This window comes from Oncorhynchus gorbuscha, linkage group LG13, assembly GCF_021184085.1.
Source record: "Oncorhynchus gorbuscha isolate QuinsamMale2020 ecotype Even-year linkage group LG13, OgorEven_v1.0, whole genome shotgun sequence".
In the NCBI taxonomy this organism is placed as follows: domain Eukaryota; kingdom Metazoa; phylum Chordata; class Actinopteri; order Salmoniformes; family Salmonidae; genus Oncorhynchus; species Oncorhynchus gorbuscha.
The window spans coordinates 60,105,365-60,120,312 of record NC_060185.1 but is presented as its reverse complement, the minus strand read 5'-3'; the positions used below and the strand labels follow the sequence as shown (position 1 = coordinate 60,120,312).

Sequence of the window (14,948 nt, the reverse complement as noted above, 5' to 3'; positions counted from 1 at the left end):
GATTGAGGGCTTTGTGATGGCCACTTGACTTACCTTGACTTTGTTATTCTTAAGCCATTTTGCCACAACTTTGGAAGTATGCTTGGGGTCATTGTCCATTTGGAATACCCATTTGCGACCAAGCTTTAACTGCCTGACTGATGTCTTGAGATGTGGATATATTGAAGCAACATAATTTTCCTACCTCATGATGACATCTATTTTGTGAAGTGCACCAGTCCCTCCTGTAGCAAAGAGCCCCACAATATGATGCTGCCACCCCTGTACTTCACGGTTGGGATGGTGCGCTTCGGCTTGCAAGCCTCCCCCTTTTTCCTCCAAACATAACGATGGTCATTATGGCCAAACGGTTATATTTTTGTTTCATCAGACCAGAGGACATATCTCCAAAAAGTACGATCTTTTCCCCATGTGCAGTTGCAAACCATAGTCTGGCTTTTTTTATGGCGGTTTTGGAGCAGTGGCTTCTTCCTTGCTGAGCGGCCTTTCAGGTTATGTCGATGTAGGACTCGTTTTACTGTGGATATAGATACTTTTGTACCTGTTTCCTCCAGCATCTTCACAAGGTCCTTTGCTGTTGTTCTGGGATTGATTTGCACTTTTCGCACGAAAGTAAATTAATCTCTAGCAGACAGAACGTGTCTCCTTCCTGAGCAGTATGACGGCTGCGTGGTCCCATGGTGTTTATACTTGCGTACTATTGTTGATACAGATGAACGTGGTACCTTCGGGCATTCGGAAATTGCTCCCAAGGATGAACCAGACTTGTGGAGGTCTACAATTTCTTTCTGAGGTCTAGGATGATTTCTATGGATTTTCCCATGATGTCAAGTAAAGAGGCACTGAGTTTGAAGGTAGGCCTTGAAATATATCGACAGGTACACCTCCAATTGACTCAAATAGAGTTGTCTTACTCTCTAAGTCTGTACCCAAACAATTCTAACTTCTACTTTTAAAAATCCATCTCTCCAGAAACAAGTCTCTCACTGTTGCCACTTACTGTAGACCACCCTCTGCCCCCAGCTGTGCCCTGGACACCATATATTGAATTGATTGCCCCCATCTATCTTCAGAGCTCGTGCTGCTAGGTGACCTAAACTGTGACATGGTTAACACCCCGGCCATCCTACAATCTAAGCTTGATGTCCTCAATCTCACACAAATTATCAATGAACCCACCAGGTACAACCCCAAATCCATAAACACGGGCACCGTCATAGATATCATCCTAACTAACTTGCTCTTCAAATTCACCTCCGCTGTTTTCAACCAAGATCTCAGCAATCACTGCCTCATTGCCTGCATCCGTAATGGGTCTGCGGTCAAATGACCACCCCTCATCACTGTCAAACGCTCCCTAAAACACTTCAGCAAGCAGGCCTTTCAAATCGACCTGGCCCGGGTATCCTGGAAGGATATTGACCTCATCCAGTCAGTAGAGGATGCCTTGTTATTCTTTAAAAGTTCCTCACCATCTTAAATAAGCATGCCCCATTCAAAAAATGTAGAACCAGGAACAGATATAGCCCTTGGTTGTCTCCAGACCTGACTGCCCTTGACCAACACAAAAACATCCTGTGGCGTTCTGCATTAGCATCGGACAGCCCCCGTGATATGCAACTTTTCAGGGAAGTTAGGAACAAATATACACAGGCAGTTAGGAACGCTAAGGCTAGATTTTTCAAGCAGACATGTGCAACCTGTAGCACAAACTCAAAAAAGTTCTGGAACACTGTAAAGTCCATGGAGAATAAGAGCACCTCCTCCCAGCTGCCCACTGCACTGAGGCAAGGAAACAATGTTACCACCGATAAATCCACTATAATTGAGAATTTCAAGAAGCATTTTTCTACGGCTGGCCATGCTTTCCACTTGGCTAGCCCTACCCCGGTCAACAGGCCTGCGCTCCTCACAGCAACTCGTCCAAACCTCCCCCACTTCTCCTTCACCCAAATCCAGATAGCTGATGTTCTGAAAGAGCTGCAAAATCTGGACCCCTACAAATCAGCCGGGCTAGACAATCTGAACACTCTTTCTAAAGTGATCTGCCGAAATTGTTGCAAACCTTATTCTAGCCTGTTCAACCTCTTTCGTATCGTCTGAGATTCCCATAGATTGGAAAGCTGCAGCGGTCACCCCCCTTTTCAAAGGAGGTGACACTCTAGACCTAAACTGCTACAGACCTATATATATTCTACCCTGCCTTTCTAAGGTCTTTGAAATCTAAGTTAACAAACAGATTACCGACCATTTCGAAACCCACCGTACCTTCTCCTCTATGCAATCTGGTTTCCGAGCTGGTCATGGGTGCACCTCAGCCACGCTCAAGGTCCTAAACGATATCATAACCGCCATCGATAAGATACATTACTGTGCAGCCATATTCATCGACCTGGCTATGGCTTTCGACTGTCAATCACAACCTTCTTATTTGTAGACTCAACAGCTGTGGTTTCTTAAATGATTGCCTCACCTTGTTCACCAACTGCTTCTCAGAGAGTTCAGTGTGTCAAATTGGAGGGCCTGTTGTCCGGACCTCTGGCAGTCTCTATGGGGGTGCCAAAGGGTTCAATTCTCGGGCCGACTCTATTCTCTGTATGCATCAATGATGTCACTCTTGCTGCTGGTGATTCTTTGATCCACCTCTACGCAGACGACACCATTATGTATACCTTTGGCCCTTCTTTGGACACTTAACTAACTTCCAGATGAGCTTCAATGCCATACAACTCTCCTTCCGTGGCCTCCAACTGCTCTTAAATGCAAGCTTTTCAATCGATCGTCCCCCGCACCTGCCCACCTGTCCAGCATCACTACTCTGGACGGTTCTGACTTAGAATATGTGGATAACTACAAATACCTAGGTGTCTTGAATATGTGGACATCTATAAGTACCTACGTGTCTGGCTAGACTGTAAACTCTCCTTCCAGACTCATATCAAACATCTCCAATCGAAAATCAAATCAAGAGTCGGCTTTCTATTCCGCAACAAAGCCTCCTTCACTCATGCCGCCAAACTTACCCTAGTAAAACAGACTATCCTACCGATCCTCGACTTCGGCGATGTCATCTACAAAATTGCTTCCAACACTCTACTCAGCAAACTGGATGCAGTTTATCATAGTGCCATCCGTTTTGTCACTAAAGCACCTTATACCACCCACCACTGCGACTTGTATGCTCTAGTCGGCTGGCCCCCGCTACATATTCGTCGCCAGACCCACTGGCTCCAGGTCATCTACAAGTCCATGATAGGTAAAGCTCTGCCTTATCTCAGTTCACTGGTCACGATGGCAACACCCATCCGTAGCACGCGCTCCAGCAGGTGTATCTCACTGATCATCCCTAAAGCCTACCTCCTCATGGCTTTTGCACACAATGTATATAGACTCCCCTTTTTTTCCTACTGTGTTATTGACTTGTTAATTGTTTACTCCATGTGTAACTCTGTGTTGTCTGTTCACACTGCTATGCTTTATCTTGGCCAGGTCGCAGTTGCAAATGAGAACTTGTTCTCAACTAGCTTACCTGGTTAAATAAAGGTGAAATAAAATAAAAAGTCTGGTTAGACTGTAAACTCTCCTTCCAGACTCACAATAAACATCTCCAATCCAAAATGAAATCTAGAATTGGCTTCCTATTTCGCAACAAAGCATCCTTCACTCATGCTGCCAAACATACCCTCATGCTGCCAAACTGACCATCCTACCAATCCTCGACTTCGGCGATGTCATTTACAAAATAGCCTCCAACACTACTCAACAAATTGGATGCAGTCTATCACAGTGCCATCCGTTTTGTCACCAAATCCCCATATTCTACCCACCACTGCGACCTGTATGCTCTCGTTGGCTGGCCCTCGCTTCATACTCATCGCCAAACCCACTGGCTCAAGGTCATCTACAAATCTCTGCTAGGTAAAGCCCCGCCTTATCTCAGCTCACTGGTCACCATAGCAGCACCCACCCGTAGCACATGCTCCAGCAGGTATATCTCACTGGTCACCCCCAAAGCCAATTCTTCCTTTGGCCGCCTCTCCTTCCAGTTCTCTGCTGCCAATGACTGGAACAAACTGCAAAAATCACTAAAGCTGGAGACTTACCTTCCTCACTAACTTTAAGCACCAGCTGTCAGAGCAGCTCACAGATCACTGCACCTGTACATACTGTAGCTAATCTGTAAATAGCCCATCCAATCTATCTCGTCCCCATACTGTATTTATGTATATATCTTGCTCTTTTGCACCCCAGTATCTCTACTTGCACATGCATCTTCTGCACATTCTACCATTCCAGTGTTTAATTGCTATATTGTAATTACTTCGCCACCATGGCCTATTTATTGCCTTACCTCTCTTATCTAATCCCATTTTTATATGCTGTATATATATTTTTCTACTATATTATTGATTGTATGTTTGTTTATTCTATGTGTAACTGTGTTGTTGTATGTGTCAAACTGCTTTGCTTTATCTTGGCCAGGTCGCATTTGTAAATGAGAACTTGTTCTCAACTAGCCTACCTGGTAAAATAAAGGTAAAATAAATAAATACAAAATAAACAAGAAAGGATGTCAATTAGCCTATCAAAAGCATCTGAAGCCATGAAATCATTTTCTGGAATTTTCCAAGATGTTTAAAGGCACAGTCAATTTAGTGTATGTAAACTTCTGACCCACTGGAATTGGTGAAATAATCTGTTGGCAAACAATTGTTGGAAAAATTACTTGCATCATGCACAAAGTAGATGTACTAACCGACTTGCCAAAACTATAGTTTGTTAACAAGAAATTTGTGGAGTGGTTGAAAAACAGGTTAATGACTCCAACATAAGTGTATGTAAACTTTGCTATGAGACTCTAAATTGAATTCAGGTCCATCCTCTTTCCATTGGTCATCCTTGAGCTGTTTCTACAACTTAATTGGAGTCCACCTTTGATCAATTCAATTGATTGGACATGATTTGGAAAGGCACACACCTGTCTATGTAAGGTCCCACAGTTGACAATGCATGTCAGAGCAAAAATCATGAGTTTGAAGGAATTGTCCGTAGAGCTCCGAGACAGGACTGTGTCTGGGGAAGGGTACCAAAATATTTATGCATCATTGAAGGTCCCCGAGAACACAGTGGCTTCCATCATTCTTAAATGGAAGAAGTTTGGAACCACCAAGACTCAGAGCATTCGGTGGAGAAGGGCCTTGGTCAAGGAGGTAACCAAGAACCCGATGATCACTCCGACAGAGCTCCAGAGTTCCTCTGTGGAGATGGGAGAACCTTCTAGAAGGACAAGCATCTCTACAGCACTCCACCAATCAGGCATTTATGGATGAGTGGCCAGTCGGAAGTCCCTCAGTAAAGGGCATATGACAGCCAGCTTGGAGTTTGCCAAAAGAAACCTAAAGGACTCTCATGAGAAACAAGAATCTCTGGTCTGATAAAACCAACATTGAACTCTTTGGCCTGAATGCCAAGCGTGATGTCTGGAGGAAACCAGGGACCATCCCTACTGTGAAGCATGGTGGTGGCAGCATCATGCTGTGGGGATGTTTTTCAGCGTCAGGGACTGGGATACTAGTCAGGATCGAGGGAAAGAGGAACAGAGCAAACTACAGAGAGATCCTTGATGAAAACCTGCTCCAGGACTTCAGACTGGGGAAAAGGTTCACCCTCCAACAGCACAACGACCCTAAGCACACAGCCCAGACAAAACAGGAGTGGCTTCGGGACAAGTCTCTTAATGTCCTTGAGTGGCCCAGCCAGAGCCCGGACTTGAACTCTACCGAACATCTCTGGAGACCTGAAAATAGCTGTGTGGCGAAGCTCCCCGTCCAACCTGACAGAACATGAGAGGATCTGCAGAGAATGGGAGAAACTCCCCAAATATAGGTGTTCCAAGCTTGTAGCGTCATACCCAAGAAGACTCAAGGCTGTAATTGCTGCCAAAGGTGCTTCAACAAAGTACTGAGTAAAGGGTCTGAATACTTATGCAAATGTGATATTTCAGTTTATTTTGAATACATTTGAAAATATTTCTAAAAACCTGTTGCTTTGTCATTATGGGGTATTATGTGTAGAACTATTTAATCAATTTTAGAATAAGGCTAAAACTAAACAAAATGTGGAGAAAGGGGTCTGAATACTTTCCGAATGCACTATAAGATGCCTATCTGGTCTTTCTTATAGTTTGTGTGGGTTGCCACAGGTGGGAGGATGGGTGATGTTTTCCACATTCTGTCAAATACATTTTCTGTCATAATTCAGAATATAAAAATGTGTACGTGGAAATGTACAGTCTAGCAAATATGACAAGTAGGCTAAAGCACTTACACTGCTGTTGACATAAGTGTCACGCGCAGTGAAAAGGTGAAAGTAAAGACAGTCATTTCATTCAACGATCAAATAACAGTTGAGAAGTGCTACTTAGATTCCAGCACAAAGACGGGCGCATGCTTTCAGAACCCATTTAATGGCAGACAGAAAAAGAAATGCTGAAGGTACTTGGTGAAATGCTGAAAACCAGCAGCACTTAGTACTTTAGTCCTCTTACATAACCCTAATACAGCTAATAAGACATGGATTTTGCTTTCCATACTTTAAAACCCGATAAAAATCAAAGAATTAGGCATGCACGTCTCAATAAATCCACTTGTAAAATGTGTTTTGTATATCAGATTTTAACATTTACCAACCTCGTGTTTTAAACATGCTGTACCGCAAATTACAGTTAGTAACCTTGTATCTATGAGACTTTAAATGTCAGACTACCTGTAACATGTGACCCAACCATAGCTTTTAAGCTATTTCTCATGTGAAAGGCATTCATTTATCACTTTGTCTTAAAGGGCACAGGCTATTCATATTTAACCACTTACCCTATTCACTACGAACTGAAAAACATACCAAAGGACAACGTGCAGACGTCTGCTTGCCTGCCTGCGTGAGTGGATCATGGAGCTGGTATTTCAGTACATATGACAGTACCATTCAAAGAGCTATGACAACCATCATGCTTATAGCTCTGTAAATGGCGCTGCAATCTGCACCATGCAATCTTGGTGTCATTTGGCAGGGGGGAAAAAAATCAGTCAAATGCAAAAAAAAAAAAAAAGGTTAAGCAATCACATTATCATGATCAGTCAAGTATCACATGGCTGCGGTCAGTATGTAGAAATGTGCAAATAAACCAGTATGCAGATAAACCCCTGTGTCAGAGCAAATTGTCCCCACTTGAACAAAATCATTGAATTAAATATGTTGTATTCACTTTCACCTTTTGTTGTGATGACTCTTGGCTGAATTGTTAAGAAAGTTGTGGAAGTCATTTAACTCATTTTCTACTGTGAAGCTCATTTGTGGTTATAGTCCCAATCCGCATTAGAACGTCGTGGCCCCACCGTCTTTGGGGAAAACAACCTGTGGTCACCTTGGTTGGCTCACAGCAAAAAGCACTTTTTGGGGGGTCAATTACAAAACTACATATAAGAAAGTGAAAGATATCTAAAAAGGTTACATTTCAAAATTGCCTGGTCCCGAGCATTTTCACTAATTCTCTCAAAACGTCATATTGTCGGGCTTCCCTAATACCGTTTCATGACAGTGCTAGCAGCTATGCGAGTGCTAGCTAGCTACTGACCAGAACATTAAGATAGCCAATACCAACAACACAAACAGATTACACAGCTACGAGTAGTGAGAGGAGTTAAAAACAGACTATACTAAACAAGTTCTAACATGTTTTACACACACATACAGTAGCTACGCATAGCCTACTTGGACAATGCGTCCCCAACATTTCCCATGCCAAATAACCTGAAGCCACAGGGCTCTCTACGAGGGAGCATTACGAGCCGTAGCCTAAAGGCCGGCAGATTGTCATTTCATCTAACCGGCAAAAGGGAATATACTCAGAAGGCTATATATTCGTATCCCATGTGGACCGGTTCATACATAAAACATTCTCCATTCAGGCTGCAAAGGCGTTGATTTCCTCCTTAACTCGATTTAATAGTGAGAAGGCATAAGAAAATTTGTTAAATATCTTTATGGAGACACCATTTTCCACCACCATGCTAGAGTGGCTAAACGCAAGTCCAGATTGTTGTGCATCTTGTTCAGCCAATCAAGTTGCAGCAGTCTGTTATTTACCCTTAGTCTGAAAACTGTACACAATGTCAGGAAGTTGCATTAGGCCACCATAGCATGGTGGTGGAAAATTGTGTTTCATAAAGAAAGTATTAATATTTTATCATTTTTTCCACCTTCTCGCCATTAAATCAAGTTAAGGAAGATAAACAATTCTCCATTCAGGCTGCAAAGGCATCTATGTACGAACCGGTCCACGGGGGATACGAATGTATAGCCAGCCGACCTGCATACGAGCTGGCAAGGTACAAATCTGTCGTTCTGCCCCTGAACAGGCAGTTAAACCCACTGTTCCTAGGCCATCATTGAAAATAAGAATTTGTTCTTAACTGACTTGCCTAGTTAAATAAATTAAAAATAATTATAATAATAATTATTTAAAAATGTGGGTCAATGGGTAATAATGTTTGTTTCCCTCAATTTGTGGCAGCTGTCAAGGGGAATTCCTTCTTATGTGAATATCGACTCAGAGTGTAGAAAATCCCCATGCACAGTTCTATCTTTGTTATTTTCATATGTCACATTTGTACACACAACTTTCTGAAGATGTAATGACATGGGGTTGCCTGCCAGTTAGCAATGTCACTTCTAAAGGCTTTCCCATATAACTTCCCAAATTAAATGTTAACTGCAAAGTAGGCTTAACTGGCAGAATGACATATCATGATGATTTTCATCAATAGGGGGTATTTTTGTTTCGTGAACTCTGCTATCGCGCATGCAGAAACACAGCCAGTCAAACATCAGTCTCTTGAGCTGCGCAAATGAAATTAAAGGGCAACTATATGGTCCCAAATGTTTATTTTTATTATTTTCTTCCCTAGACCTCAAAAGTTGTCCCCTGATGTGGTTTAAGCATTGTTTTGTCCTTAGAATATACAATTATGTTATGTTTCTATAAAAAGTGTGATTTTGAGACTTTGGGCTTTTGGTATTATTATGGCGAATACATTTATTGGCTGGTAAGAATTCTGAGTGATTGGTTTCCATCTACCTGCAACAGTGGCTGGTGGACCAAAAAGTTTGATTTTTTTGGTTCATAAACCATGTTGTTCCAAAATCACACACGGGCTGGGCATTTGTTTATACCTTGTTTCATCATGTTACCTCATTAGCTAGCTAGCTAACTGTCTTGTTACTTTAGCAGCATATCTAAACATTTGGGAGCACAGAAAGAAAGGACAATGGACACAATGCTTCGTAAGAAGCATTTCAAGGTCCTGGAGTGGCCTAGCCAGTCTCCAGATCTCAACCCCATTGAAAATCTTTGGAGGGAGTTGAAAGTCTGTGTCTGTGTTGCCCAGCAACAGCCCCAAAACATCACTGCTCTAGAGGAGATCTGCATGGAGGAATGGGCCAAAATACCAGCAACAGTGTGTGAAAAACTACAGAAAACATTTGACCTCTGTCATTGCCAACAAAGGGTATATAACAAAGTATTGAGATAAACCTTTGTTATTGACCAAATACTTATTTTCCACCATAATTTGCAAATAAATTCATTAAAAATCCTACAATGTGATTTTCTTTTTTGAATACTTTTTTGCCCCACTGTATTTGAATAAAGAACAAAGGTCACGTTAACAAATTAAGCCAAAATGTCTCAAGTATATGAAAGATATACATTTCCTAAAGATGAGCAGGTTTCGAAGATGCAATTGCATGTTTGTATCAGAACTCAGGATAAGACCCAGATGCAGACAGTTTGAATCACAGGTCAAGGGCAGGCAGAGGTCGGTAATCCAGGTCAGAGTCTGTAAGGTACAGAACGGCAGGCAGGCTCAAGGTCAGGCCAGGCAGAATGGTCAAAACCGGAAGAACTAGAAAACAGGGACTAAAGTGAACAGAAGTCCGGTACAATACGCTGGTAGGCTTTACAAGACAAGACTAACTGGCAACAGACAAAGAGAAAACACAGGTATAAATGCACAGGGGATAATGGGGAAAATGGGTGACACATGGAGGGGGTGGAGACAAGCACAAGACAGGTGAAACAGAAAATCAGAGATATGTCACACCCCGATCTGTTTCACCTGCCTTGTGATTGACTCCAACCCCCACCAGGTGTCTCCCATTACCTCATGTATTTATACCTGCGTTTTCTGTTTATCTGTTGCCAGTTCGTCTTGTCAAGTCCTACCAGCGTGTTCCCGTGTTTCCTGTGCTCTAGTTTTTCCTTTTCCTCGTCTTCCCAGTTCTGACCTTTCTACCTGTCCTGATCCTGCCTGCCGTTCTGTACCTGCCTGACTCTGATTTGGATTACGACTCTTTGCCTGCCTTGACCTACCGATTGCCTGCCCCTTGTACTGTAATAAACTCTGAGATCCGCCTCCTGTGTCTGCATCTGGGTCTTAGCCTGAGCCGTGATAGGATATTCTAATTTAAGTGGCGGGGATGCTCCTTGCTGAAACACAAACTCCAGATTGTGGCTTTAAATTAAACGGGGTTTATGCACAAAATATTTAACAAAGCCTACTAATAAATAACTGATGTTTTCCAAAAATATATTTAATAGGTGTAAGGAGTGGAACTAGTAATAAATTAAAGTCACCAGCACAGCACACCCATACATTACATTTAGCTTATTATCATTACCGAAATAAAGGTTCTCATTACCCCCCAAAAAACAGCAAATGAAGTGGTAATGATACATTTGTGTTCAGCTCAATCGGCAAATAATAGGAGACAGACATGAGTCAACAAACAGTACCTATGCTGCCCTGTGTACATAGACATGGAATCACTGGTCACTTTAATAATGGAACACTAGTTACTTTAATAATGTCTACATACTACTTTACTCATTTCATATGTATATACTGTATTCTATTCTACTGTATTTTAGTCAATGCCACTCCGACATTGCTCGTCCTAATATTTATACATTTCTTAATTCCATTCTTTTAATTTTAGATTGGTGTGTATAGTTGTGAATTGTTCGATACTACTGCACTGTTGGAGCTAGGAATACAGGCATTTCGCGACACCCACAATAAAATCTACAAAATATGTGTATTTAACCAATCAAATTTGATCTGAACAATTGACCACATCACTAAATCCCATTCATGCCTCCATGTTGTTAAAATGTAATGTTTCTGACACTTTCCAATTTAATCTTTTTAGCCATTTCGGTAATGAGAAGGTAAATGGGTGTGTTTAAGAACCTCATTCTGGTGGCATATAAGCAAATAAATGAACTTAACTTGTGCTCATCGAAGGGCTACTCCTCCAGATGATGCATCATGGATGAATACAACTATTTAAATACTGATCGGAATTCTTACAGGAACTTGAAAGTGCTACGTAATGAGAAACATGGCCACAGACATGATTTTCCGTAATAAATATTATAATTTAATGTACATTTCAACTAGAGTAACATTGTTATTAATGTTGGACATAATACAGCCACATTCTTTGTGTTTTATTGAAATAAATTAGGTTTTTGCAAAGTAAAATTGTATGAAATGACCTGAGAATTTAACCCGGACAAATTTCGGTAATGAAAATTAAGGGTGAAAATGTCCAAACTTCAAAAGAAAATGCTAAACGTATTTACAATAATACACAGAGCAATTAACTATGCATCTTACTCTTCAGAATGATAGTATATTTTTGCAGATGCATCATGGTTTTGTAACTGTATTATCTACAGACATGGTTAAACCTGGTTTCATGATAATCGCCCCTGCTGGTTTTCTGTTCTAACTGACAATTAGGTCTAATTCATTCTTCTTAGAGGGGAAGAATGAAAAAAGCATTGGCTTCGAAGACCAGATTTGAATTTGAGGGGCTCTACAGTACGTAATGCTCCTAGCAGGTGGTTTAGAATGTGCTAGTATTCCATCTCCCACAGCTTGTTATCTATAGGGATTCGATGCAAGAACACTTATCAATACAGTATAATGGAATAACAATCGAATAACTAATATGCACTATATATGTTGATGTACGTCTATTTTCGAGTGTGCTTATTCAAGCACGGTGTTCTGTCTTTCTGGGGATCCATTTCTTGACTGATAATAAGAAAACAGTATCGTGCATAGGCTTTCATCGTCAATCATCTCGTATTCCGATACTGTAAAGACTGCCATTTAATGAGCCAGTGCTATAACTCTTGGCTATTTATACCATTGTTTCAGATCGTCTACAATATTTTATTCCAGAAGCAGAAATAACTAAGTTTCGACATAACAAAACAGTACATCAGGGCTCTGTTCTTCCAGCAACAATACCTGTAGAGATTGCAAGGTGAGCCCATATCACTGCCGAGCGTGTTTCCATGATCCGATCTCGACTTGTTTCCTCATTTAGTTCTCGAGAGAATGGAGAAAATGTGTTTGGAGAAATGTCACAACAGCTGCTGTCCATAAGAATGTATAGAGGGAAGCCACCCGAGGAAGCCTCCTTGCATACTGACTTTGGTCGCCAGCTGTACGTTGTTTCCTCCAACACATTGGTGCAGCTGGCTTCCAGATGAATTGAGTTGTAAGTCAAGAAGCAGTGCGGCTTGGCGTGGTCGTGTTTTCGGAGGACGCATGGCTCTCGACATTTACCTCTCCCCAATCCGTACAGGAGTGGTAGCGATGAGACAAGACTGTAACTACCAATTGTACATAACGAAATTGGGGAGAAAAAAGGTGTACAAAGTACAAAAAAAATCAAATACTGTACATAAATGAATAAAATAATAATAATTGATAGAGGGTGCACCTCTGATCCTTGCCATTGATCACTTCTGTGATAGCAAAGCCCACATAGAGGGCTTCATCGTCTATTGGCAATTGTGGGCTCTATACATCATTATTGGTCCATGTATGTGCGGTCTAACCAGAACTGGTGGCACGAGAGAAAGATTTCGATTTGATTGTACAGATGTTTGGCTAACAGAATATATAATAATAATTAAACAGCCCATATGATACCTCAGCACTTGCAGACTAGCACAGGAAAGCAGCGCCACAGATGAAAGGACAAAACCTGAGTAAGTAGCCTATATTTGGTACAGCGCATGCAGCTCACCTTGCTACCTCCTTCCAACAGCCCGAAATCTGAGTTTTTTTCCCATGAAAGTAACGCAAAGTAATACATCATTATTAGGTAATATGTTACTTTTGTTGAACGTAATAAGTAATATATTAATTATCTCATCCCAACACTGCTTGTAGAGTTTATATTACAATCTAATCAAGCAGATAGCGCCCACTGGATTATATCAGAGGCCAGAATTAGATTAACAGGCAAAAAGAGATTAGCAACAAGTCAGGCCTATTCAGCTACTCAACAGGCTCAACAAACAATCTGTCTGACTGGCCGGTTTTGGGAGATCTTTCAAGTTCTCTCAGGACATGGAGAGAACCACATGCATGCACACACAGAGAAAATACAGAATACAGAAAACTATAATTTCTTAGTTTGTGCAATTGAACATAAAACAATGCAATAGAAAATGAAATAGATGCACATCACACACTCTTCACATCATGCATGTAACCTGAACTAGCATGTCAGAGAGATTGACAGAGAACACAGAGCAGGTTGAGGGAGTATGGAGGTGTGAAATAGACTCACTTGAGAGGTTGTCAAGCAGCACTAGACAGGAACAGGCCTAGTGTTGCAGAACCAGAGCAGGAGTTTGGAGGCAGAGGAGCAGCCACTGGAGGAGGCGGCACATGGTAGCAAGAGCAGGGGGCAGAAGAAGTCCAGATAGAGGGTGAGAAGAAAAAGAAAAAGCGGGAGGGAGGGAGGGAGGGAGGGAGGGAGGGGAGGGAGGGAGGGAGGGAGGGAGGGGGAGGGAGGGAGGGAGGGAGGGAGGGAGGGAGGGAAAAACAAGGAAGCGGGGGAGAAAGGCAGAGGAGAAGACAAGGGGAGTGGGAGAGAGAGAGAATGAGTGTGGGGGGGGGGGGGGGAATCTGGTTAGACCACACCCAAGTGACTTATTCAGCAGTTGCTAACACACAGCTAGTGTACATACAGCAAGATACTTTAGGAGACAGGTCCGCGCGCAGGTCACTAAGCTAACATAAGGAATTGTTTTAAGATGGTCATACCATGGATCATTTAGCTATTGAATTTTGAATTTTAAGACCCCTGTAGGTATCCAGTTTTCTAAAATAAATTATTTGCTAAAATATTGAATTGGGCTTTTACTACTATAGCCCATAGAAACACAATGAATAGCAAATCCTTAACTGACAACCGGTACCAGATTAAATTCAGACGAGTCCTGTGACACTTGTGGGGGTCGTAGAGCAAAACCGATAGAAACATTGCGTTCGTGAGAATCTCCCCTTTCCATAGTGGGGTCATAGTTGTTTGTAGAGTCCGAACGGTTTGGGCTACAGACAGAAGTTGGCACATCGGCAGCACCGAGATCAGACGAGTCCCGTGGGGCTTGTGGGGGTCGTAGAGCAAATGGAGAACACCATCGTGTTCGTGAGAGTCTCATCTTTAGTTAGTAGGCCAACCTGTTCGGACGCTACAGACATTTTCATGAGAAGACCGATTTTTGGGATGCCTCCTGGTCTGACAAACAATGCTGTAGCTCTGGCACTTTCCACTGCAGATGCAGAAGGCCATCGAGTGGATGTGGTGGATTGAAACCTAGCCCAAGCAAAACAAATTCTCTAGCTTAAACTGACAGATTCAGACTTTTTTTGTTATTATGTTACTTCACGGTGCGTCAATAGACGTAAGGATTAAGGACAAACAGAAAATGCAGCACACCAATATTAAAGTAAATGGAAGAAGTAGTTGAAAAAGTCTATAAAAAAAACTATCTACAGTGTCTAACAATATAGAGG

General features: G+C 41.9%; 1 protein-coding gene across 5 annotated transcripts in view; it reads right to left on the bottom strand.

Moving 5' to 3' along the window:
- LOC123993226 (5-hydroxytryptamine receptor 4-like) overlaps positions 1 to 14,948 on the bottom strand; it is a 147,780-nt gene that overhangs the window by 18,071 nt on the left and 114,761 nt on the right. The window contains exon 8 of one of the 5 annotated variants that reach the window (XM_046295135.1): positions 13,734 to 13,801. The exons of the other annotated variants lie outside the window; for them this stretch is intronic. The gene's annotated coding sequence lies outside the window, so the exon portion shown is untranslated. Of the gene's footprint in view, positions 1 to 13,733; positions 13,802 to 14,948 lie in introns of those variants that run through there. 5 annotated transcript variants of the gene reach the window in all.